Source organism: Phragmites australis, chromosome 2 (assembly GCF_958298935.1).
Source record: "Phragmites australis chromosome 2, lpPhrAust1.1, whole genome shotgun sequence".
Classification (NCBI taxonomy): domain Eukaryota; kingdom Viridiplantae; phylum Streptophyta; class Magnoliopsida; order Poales; family Poaceae; genus Phragmites; species Phragmites australis.
Window position 1 is genome coordinate 34,879,248 of NC_084922.1, and position 9,096 is coordinate 34,888,343.

At 46.7% G+C, this 9,096-nt stretch overlaps 1 non-coding gene across 1 annotated transcript; it reads left to right on the forward strand.

Annotated features, from left to right (window-relative positions):
* Window positions 1-8,282: 8,282 nt before the first annotated feature.
* On the forward strand, window positions 8,283-8,421 carry LOC133910356 (small nucleolar RNA Z247). Its single transcript, XR_009908525.1, has one exon. It is a non-coding gene; the product is annotated as a small nucleolar RNA Z247 (small nucleolar RNA).
* The last annotated feature ends 675 nt before the right edge of the window (window positions 8,422-9,096 follow it).

A 9,096-nucleotide genomic window follows, 5' to 3' on the forward strand; every position in this document is an offset into this window, starting at 1 on the left:
CACCGGATTGCATGACAAAGGCACACTTGAGCAGACTCATCTTGAGATGGTACTTGCGCAGTCTCTCAATACGATGCGTAGATCTTTATGACTCCCACGCTCTTGGGTCTTAACCACCAAGTCGTCGATGTAGTATTCTATGGACTGGTGGATGAGGTCATCCAAGATGACCGTCGTAGCGTGTTGGTACGTAGCACCTGCATTTTTCAAACCAAATGGCATTGTTGTATAGTAAAAATTGTCCTGAATGTCGTGTCAATGGCATCATGTAGATCCATCTTGATCTGGTTATATCCGGAGAACCCGTACATGAAAGAGAGGGCTCCAAAGCCTTTAGTAGCATCAATCAGCATCTTGGTGATCGGAATAGGGAAGTCATCCTTCAGGCAAGTGTGATTCATATCACGAAAGTCTACATAGACTCGGACTTGCCCGTTCTTCTTCATTACTAGTACGATATTAGTGAGCCATCAAGGATATTGCACCTCTTTTATGAATCCCACTTTAATCAACTTATCAACCTCGGCAATGATGTCATCTTGTAACTCCGGGCGGAAACACCGCGGATGTTATTTAATGAGATGAAACTGTGGGTCAATCGCTAACTTATGAGCAGCGACACGTGGATCAAGACCCAATATTTCTTTGTATAACCATGCAAAACAATCTTGATAATTTATTAAAAAAATGTTTATAATCTTCACGCTCTTCGAGTGAGAACGTATCACTTACAAAAGTGGGGCGAGGATCATCTTCACTCCTGAGATTAATCTTTACAAGCTTGTCTAGAGTCTGTTGTCTGCCATCCTCTAACTGATAAGGAGTCGGGGTAGCATTAAGGATTTCTCCATGACGAACTGGCGTTGCTTCATGTATCTTTGCCAAGAGGTATTGCTCATCTCTCAAGGCATGTCGGGCATTAGCCACAGTGCAGAATGATCGGGGCTGATGAGGGACTTCATATATCTTGATCAAGTCCTCTTCATCGGATGACGTCTCATCATCATCCTCATGCCCCATTCTTCACCTGCACAAATAGCGTTACAAATTCGGGATCATTATCATCCTCTCCACCGCTCTCACACAAGGAAAAGGGACAGTAGCCGAGTCTGTACCTAGTACGAGGGAGACGACTCTTCTTTATGAGTCGTTCTGATTGGCTCCAACATTCTTCACACACATTGGGCGGTGATGGCAATCGCTGGTTCCTTTGCAACTTGATTCTGGACTTCTCGAGTAAGGGGACCATGCTTGGTGCAACCCTCAAAGTCCTGATAACTTCCTCTTTATCCGCTTCAGGCTCTGGAAAAGTTAGCACGAGGTTACAACACTGAGTATGTGGAACCTTATAGAAAAGGGTCGGGCTTGTGTATCCCTGAGGATCGGGAATAGCCCAGACCTCTAATGGTGTAGCAACTGAAATGTAAAGTGATGGAAAAGGAAGAAGAGGGGAGCTTGAGGCCGCCTTCTCAATCTTGGCGACTATCTTCTTCACTATCCCTTCTTTATGTTCAAGGGGTGTAGAGTTAGCCAATTCACTGGACACCTAGAGTGTTTGCACGTCGACTGGAGGGGCACCTGTTGGGCAATCATGCACTGTCACAATAGACTTTTCTATATTAGCATTATACTCAAAAAGTAACGGGGAAGATGTTCTCCCCTCGTATTTAGCAGAAGGCACCTCTATCAAGGGCCTAGCTTCTGACCTCATAATAGTAGTAGTTGTTGATGATGCTGACGAAGAGGCCTCCAGGTTCTCCATAATTAGGGGCGTCATGGAGGGAGGCGACACAGAGTTCCAACTCCAGAACGTGCTCGAATTGTCTTCTTTGATCGCCATCGGTCCTTGTTGTCGTCGAGACATGGGAGCGTGCGATCGAGCTTTCCTCGGTCCCTATTGCCACGAACGTGAGGGAAAGAGCCTCTTTGCCTGGAGAATGGTGTGATTAGAAACTCCATCTCAGAACTGGAGGACGTCGGGTCGGGTGTAATCACAACATCCATTGCTGGGGTGGAACAACCCAAACGTTCCTCCCCTGGCACTTGGGAAGAAATACATGACATCTGCATGATGCACCTCTTGCACCGTATATGGGGAGAGGTTACCGATGATTCGGTGTTGCTCTCACTTGTTATCCATGAACTTGAAGCATTGATGCAATGTAGATGTGACAACCTGGTATTTGTGTATCAAGCGTCTACCCAACAGTGCCGAGTAGGACATCACGAACTCAATGGCAAAGAACTTCACCTTGAAGCTGAAGTTGGACATTTACAATTTCATTGTGATGGAGCCCAACACCCTGCTCCCATTGCTATCGTAGCCACATATGACCACGCTGGTCGGCTCGAGATCATCCATTATGTACCCAGCTCATGTCAAACTGCAAATAGGCAGAAGGTTGACCGTTGAGCCAGGGTCTATGAGCACACGATGAAGATGTGCGCTCCCAATGTTGCCTTCGATTTAGAAAAGTTGATTATGGTTATTAGCTTGTACCATCTTGTCTTCTTCAGAGAATGAAATCTCATTGGCTTCAGTGGGTGCTGAGGAGCTGGTGTTTGGCCATAGCTGTCTCGTACACATGAGGAGCTTGAAGGGCCTTGATTAAGGCCTCTCGCAAGTCTGGAATGAGCATTAATACATCGTAGATGCTCAATAGCGCTGGAATGCGCTTCAAATGAGCAATGACGTTGTACTCCACATCGTCAACTTCTTTCGGCTGCTCTTTGGATGATGAAGGCTTTGATTCTTGAATGGGGAGCTTCGAGCGCTGCAACCCATCAGTCTTCTCGACCTGAGACTATCAAAGCTTTGCGGGTTCGAGAAGTTCTCTCCTGTTCCTCAAATTTATCTGCACTTCTTCAATTTCTCCCTCTTCAGCGAATGTAGCTTCTACTTCTAGAGCTTCACACTCTTCGGGAGTAATAGCAACTTCCGAGCTCGAGTCTTCATCATCTTCGCTTGCGGTGATGGCATTGCATGGCGCCACCTCGGAGGACGGAGTAGCATCAAGAGAATTCTCCTCACTTGACATCGAGGGTTGCCCCCAGGTCTTAGGGAAGAACTGACCTAGTGTAGGCAACATGGTGAATCTCCGTGGGAAAGCTTCATCTCCCTCTGACTCTGGAATGAATCAGGGAGGCATATAGCGTTGACTTGGATCATGCCGTGCAACCTGCACTAGCGCTGGAGGAGGAATGGCTTGATATCTTGATCGTCGAGCTCTTAGAGGGTGCCTTCGCGGCATCTACTGCTACCACTGCCCTCTCACATGCTGAGTGATGGGCGTGAGTCTGAGTCTCTCGAACTGATCTTCTACTTGGGCGAATGGCACGCAATACTCTTCTTCTTCATTTATATGAATGGGTGATGAGCCATCATGTTTTACCGTTACCATGTTAACAGAATGATAATCTGGGTTCATGGCTTCCGGCTTGAGAGCCAACCTCTTCTCATCGACCGCTCTTTGCAACCATTCCTTGAAAGCAATGCAATCTTTAATGGCATGCCCTATGTACCGATGGTATGGATAGTACAAAGGGTTGTCAGTCATGTCAACCTGCTCAGGTCTTACCGGTGTAGGCAGATTCACAAGCTTTTGCTTGTTCATCTATTCGAAGAGGCTCTTGATGAGGTCCCTCGGAAGACATAATTCTTATTCAGCATCTCTTGTACATTAGGATGCACAGTTGGTCTTGGCCGCTCATTCTTTGGGCTGAAGACTCGAACGACACTTGTAGCGTTTGACTCAACGGGTGCCTTTCCCTTGTTGTCATTCCTGGCTAGCTTACTTGAAGACATGAATCTTCTAGTGTTGTCAATGGATCCAGCATTTTTGTACATCTCCATGATGTGGGGTACTTTCTCAAATTCAAGCTTGGTAGCTGCAACGATACACCGACCAACCAATGTTGTAGCTTGTCATGGATACACATCTGCACGACGTCGTCCGGGTGCATCTCTCTTGAGAGCCGAACATAGTTATTTCTAAAGCGAACGATGTAGTCTTCAATTATCTTGTCCCGCCTTTGCTTGATTTGAGACTACTCTGGAATCGAGATGTCTTTCCTCATGGTGATGAAGTGTGACTTGAAGAGATCCTTCATAGAAACCCAACTGGGCACCAAACCTGCAGGTACATGGCTATACCAGTGGAAGGCGACCCCATAAAGGAAGCCAAGAACTGGTGCAGCAAGAGTGATGGGTTATTCACGGTGTCTCCACACACCGACTCAAAATAGACGAGATGCTCAGTGGCATCCCCGGTTCCATCAAACAAATGGAACTTCGGCGGATGCCAACCTGCGGGGAATGCATCTCAATCGTGCCATGCCTCATATGGCTTGTCGAGCTCGCTCTCTAATGGTCTTGGGGCCTACTCGGCCGCCAATTGATGCATTCTTCTATTGACCACATCTTCTGCAATACTACGGTAATCTCTTAATGTTATGGCTGGTACAGCATGTGTGGCTGAATTTGCCGACGCAGCCACGACGGGTGGGGGAGTGGCACCCATTCGATGGCTAGGCGCTCCCCCTGTCCCCATGGGAGGAGGGTTGCGCAACTGAGATGCAGCTTTCATCTCTACAAATTGCGGGTCAACTTGAGAAACCCGTAACGTACTAGATGGTGGTAGTTGTGCGTCTCCCGATGTGAAGTGCAGCATCATGGCACAAAATTGATCCACCCTTGCAGACAACTCGCTCACTTGTCTTCCAAGGGCGCTATTTTGCTCATCTTGAGCGCCCGGATCAGGGGGTACCTGCTGGTATTGACCACTCGTACCCACTGTACCTACCCCTACGGGTGGTTCTTCATGAGCGCCTTCGTTTTCGTTGGCCATGTTCACATGTGCAACATTTGTGCCTTCTAGCTCTCCTTCATCCCCAGACAAAGCCGAATGTGTCAGCTGAGAGTAGTGTGGCAACTGAGAGCGTGTTTCAAGAGAGTCTACTATATGAGTCTTGGGGCTATATTGTCCTTCATCCTCGGATGTGAGAGGGCTACTCTCTATCGGGGCCAGAACGTGTGGCCACCGTGTGTAATTGCCCTTTATCTTGCAACAAATGTGATGGAATATTCCTGTTAGTATCACGGTGGTCATATGGAGATGACCCTTCATCAAGTGACTTGCATCTTTCAGATACAGGAAAGCAAGGGGCAACTATGGCCTTCTTCTGTAGCTTTGCAACAAGCTACGAGGACCTACTGAAACAAGCCTTCGGATTTGGCACAATCTCTTCATCGGAGGAGTACCCTAACTCATGTGTGGCGGGAAGAGGTTCCTTGCCTAAATATGATTGTTCGGGATTCAATACCCCAATGGTGCCACACATCATGATATCTCCATCATTGGACTTCTTCGATCCTTCGGATGTAGTGTCATAGTTTGTCGACACGTCCGAGCCTAGCTCTGCTAGCTGCTGTGGTGCGTCAGATGTAGATAGTGGTGCCACTTTCTTGGGGACAATTGCAGACTTGTCCTCCGTTGCTAGCTTTTTACTTTCTTTTGTAACAATGATGGACGAGGGTTGAGGTGTCTCGACCCTCTGCTGTTGCGTGACAGACCCTATTGGAACAGGGGTAGTGCCAACGTCTTGTGTTTGGCATGGCCTTGGAGCCAGGCATTCCAAAAGAAAATTGTACCTAGGATTTTGCTCAAGGTTCGACGTTACCCGAACACTCACTCTTCCATCTTCCGGGTGGACTTGGCCATATACCCAGACATGGACCTGAACGTGACGTAGCACAAGGTCTTGTAGCTCTCGGAACCATTCTTGGTGGTTCTTCTTCCTTCGCTCGTGCCTCCGCTGATTCTCATTGAGAGCATACGGAGCTGGGTATCTGTTAGGTGAAGCAAGACTACGCACCGATCGTGTAGGAGCCCCGTGCCTTGAGGCCTCACAACTACAAGAAGCCATCTCGTAGGGAGGCCTCTGATCGCACCCAAAAGGCTTTGTTGCATACTCCTGACACCATGATTCTGGGTCCCATCTAGCAGGCGATTGCATTTGGCATGGCCGGTAGAATAAAGATGGAGGGCCTCTTGGCCGAGGAGCCTGGGCATGCCTGTATTGCTATTCATGATGATTCATAGGATGGAGATTGCCCCTAGCCCGCGGAGTCTTTGTTGCAGCAGTGCTGCAGAGGTGTCTTTCGAGACCATTCATTTGGACTCTAAGCTGCTGGAGCTATCTTTGTAGCTCATCCGGGCGAGGTGCCGGCACTCGCTTGAAAGCACGGCGAGCTGGCCAGGGTGACAGATCATGGCAACAGTGCAAAACCAGCTGAAACACAACCACAAAACAAAAGAACAGTCGGTCACCCAACTCATAGCACGTCACCATCTCCACGGTGACGAGGCTAGTTGGATCACATAACAAAACACAGTTGAACCAAATCAAACACGGCACCATCTTCACGGTCGCGGCAACGAGGCCTGCCGGGACTCAACACACCTACATGCACAGACATGGCGCAAAGGCCATCCAACACCACCTGCATGCACAGTCACGCACAAACATGGCACAAAGGTCATCCAATAATCGAATTTGGATTTGAAATGGAGTTTGGTATTAATTCAAATATGGGTATTTGAATTAGGAAAAAGATTCAGACTTGAAGCTTCGGGTTTGAGAGATGTTTGAATTCAGGAGAATTGAATTCAATTTGTATTTGAGCTGAAAAGAATAAAGATTGAGATTCGAATTTGCGAGACATTCCATTTCGAGTTGACCAAAGTTACTTGGGGAAAATTCAATGGAATAATTGAATTATAGATTTTAGCTGGATTGGAGGACCAATTTTCTCGGATTGGTTTGGAAAAAGAAATTATCGAAGTAATGTAAACGAATTCAAATTTGAGAGACATTCAAGTTCAAGTAGCCACTCAAAGAACCATAGGAACTATTAAACCAAACTGCATATGATCAATTTAATGCATGCATTGATTTAGAAAGTAATTTGGTGCTCTCTGGAATACTTAGCCAAAATAATATATTTGAATACACACATACAAGTATATACATATTCAAATACATATTTTCTCGATTTTATACTGGCTTAATAGTTCAAAAAAGTTTTAATTTGGAGTGAATTTTTCTATTTTCTAAAATGCTAAAACTCAGGGTGTTACACCTACAACACCATAGTTTAATATCACGGTGTCGGAGGGCATGGCGTCGTGCATTGGCCACGTGCCCAAACATTCTGGGAACACCAGACCTGTAATGTTGTGCATACTAAATATGGCACCAAGAATGATGACATCATGAAATGAACCTACGGCGCCACTACTTATAGTGCCGCGAAAAGAGTCTATTTGTAAAAACTGTTTTCGAAAAACACCAAAAAAATAAAAATTCCACCCCAAACCGCAAGTCGGATACGATTTGGAGTCCGACGACGGCAACTCATACGTGGGCTGGGGTCTCTGGCCTCTGGGCCTTATATAATCAAGCCTGTCTCAACCTCCATGCTCGGTCGGTGAGTGCAAAAGAAACAGAGGCAATCGAGATAGAGAGACAGGAGTGTTAGATAGGAAATATTTTTCATGTATTTGTCAATTGATCCTGAGATCTCTTGTAGAATGATATGTATTCATGTATAGATAGAAAGAGATCTCACGTGATGAAAACAAATTGTAATTGCCATGCTAGGGGTTGTTTCTAGCTGTATAAATAAACACACGTGGCCCTGAGAAGGGTTGAAACACTTCCTAAAGTTCTTTCATGATAATCAAAGCATCTCTTCCACAAAAACAGATCCAACTACCATGACATCTCCTTCCTCATCTACATCTACTCCTCATGGTCTTCCCGTCTCTGAGAAATTAACTCAGGAGAACTATCTCCTATGGAGGGCAAATGTCATACCAGCCCTCCATGGTGCTCCTCTGACTGGCTTCCTTGATGGGTCGGTTGTTGCGCCTGAGAAGACCATCATCGTCGATATAGAAGGCACAGTGGATGACAAGACCATCGGCAAGGATGTCCAGATGGTGACCAATCCGACATATATCCAATGGATCGTCCAAGATCAACAAGTTCTTGGCTACCTGCTGAACTCTTTGTCAAAGGAGGTTCTTGTGCAGGTTGCCATGATGACAACTACAGCCGAAGTGTGGACTGTAATAGAGGGCATGTTTTCTTCTCAATCTCACGCTCGGGTGACCAATCTCAGGATCACCCTTGCCACCACCCAGAAGGGATCAATGTCAACTACAGTCTACTTCAACAAAAAGAAGGGCCTTGGTGATGAGCTTGCTACTGCAGGGAAGGAGCTTGACAATGAGGAGATGGTTTCTTATATTCTTGCAGGGTTAAATATGGACTACAACCCGCTTGTATCCTCCGTCATTGGCAGGACAGACCACATCTCTCTAAGTGATCTATATGCTCATATGCTCTCCTATGAAACACACCTTGAGCTTCCTCAGGGGCTTGGCGTTTGAGGGCAATTTCAGTCATCTACCAACTCTACATCCAGAGGACACGGTGGCTTCAACTCACGAGGTCATCACCAATGTAATTGATCAGCATACCCGTCTTAGTATGCACCTCCTCCATAATGGATTTTGGTGAAAAATATATGTTTGTGCCAACAAGGGTGATGAGTAGTTGGGCTATTGACCTCGCATCAACCGTGTGGCTCACATTCCTAACAGCCTCTTCGCTGCATGTATGTGGGGTGTGTCTACTCAGCACAAAATAGTTCTTGTGCTTTGGCTTATGGGCTCATCGGGTGCTTGGTACACCTGACCTCATACTCGTATGGTTAGATGGGGCACACTTGTAGTCCCTTGTGATTACAGCATAGTTGCTGATAAAGTGGATGACCTCTTCCCTGTTCCGAAACTGTTGCCCCACCTGGATGTCGCTATTCTGGTATCCCCAATTAGATAGGGTGTTATACTCAACGATGGTATAATTTAGCAGCCTAGCACCATAAAAGTACTGGATCGCCGGCACCAGGTCATCGTTGTCAGCACCTTCTTCGTCGCCACTACCACCGGCTTTATCATCCATGCATCGTGCATCTACCTCACCATGGTCCACTTCGGGTCCATCCGTACCCGAAGTGCCCTCCCCAAC